The sequence below is a fragment of the Marmota flaviventris genome, chromosome 3 (assembly GCF_047511675.1).
Source record: "Marmota flaviventris isolate mMarFla1 chromosome 3, mMarFla1.hap1, whole genome shotgun sequence".
Taxonomy (NCBI): Eukaryota; Metazoa; Chordata; class Mammalia; order Rodentia; family Sciuridae; genus Marmota; species Marmota flaviventris.
The window spans coordinates 101,479,395-101,480,503 of NC_092500.1; the positions used below are offsets into that span (position 1 = coordinate 101,479,395).

Sequence of the window (1,109 nt, forward strand, 5' to 3'; positions counted from 1 at the left end):
GAAAGACTCTGGAATCAAGCGATGGAGGGGTGTAAAGGAAAGCAGGGGAGAAGCTCCATGGACCCCGGGTTTTTGATTGGGTGGGGGAGTAGGTGATGGTGACTGAGTACTGAGATCAACAGGGGACACTGGTGGATGTGACTTCCAATGCTGCTATCTAGGAGGCCTTGGGTTTACTCCTTGTCTTGGTTTTAAGAGAGAGGTCAAAGCTGGAGTTACAGATTTGGGAATGTAGGTTGAAGCCAAGGCTAAGATTGTGGAGGGAGGCATAATAAACTGAAGAAGGGCCAAAGGCAGTTTTCATTTGTGAGTTCTAAAAAGATGACTCAAGAGTTAGAGGAAACCAAGAAGAAAATAGTCTACCAGTCCAAATGCCCCAGAGAGAATCGCTTCTCGGCCTTTTGACCAAGATCAAGTGTAGTATCTGTCCTTATCCATTTAATATCTGCTACAGCCTCTATCCAAATGCTCCAGGGAGTTACATTCCAGACAGAAACATGTCTGTAGGTTTTTAGAGGTGGTGCCAAAATTCAGATTGTGGCAGGGTGAGGCGTTGGGAGGGGAAAATCTTGACTACTCTTTCTAGAGGGCAGAGAAGGGTGATTATGACTTGTGGAAAGTTACAGGAAGAGAGGGAGTTGGTGGCAAGGAATACAGGGGAGATGTGCTGAGCAGATGGACAGCTCACTGGTGGCTTTTTTTTTTTCTATGCTGGGGATGGGACCCAGGACCTTGTACATGCTAGGCAAGCACTCTATCTCTGAGCTACACCCCTAGACCTTGATTCCCCTGTTCTCCAAGGAGATGAGAGGACCTGAGGTCCAGAGCATAAACCAAAGGAAAAGCCATGACAGGGGATGGTGGGAATAGGGAGGAGGCTGAAGACATTCCTTTTGGAGGCTTTTATTTTTTCTATGAAATGAAAGACAAGGTCCTCAGGAAGGGTGATAGAGGAAAGAGGAGGGGCTAGGTGTGAGGGTTAGAATTGCAGAGAGTAACAAGCACGATTACCCACAGGCTCTGAGGGCCCAGCTGAAGCTGAATGAATAAATAAATTTTATTCCAGAATTTTCTAGGATGTAAAAAATGTATAACGTCTTCCTATTTTT

The 1,109-nt window shown here is 45.9% G+C and overlaps 1 pseudogene; it reads left to right on the forward strand.

Moving 5' to 3' along the window:
• The first annotated feature begins 385 nt into the window (after window positions 1–385).
• LOC114095920 (U2 spliceosomal RNA) lies at window positions 386–501 on the forward strand (annotated as a pseudogene).
• The last annotated feature ends 608 nt before the right edge of the window (window positions 502–1,109 follow it).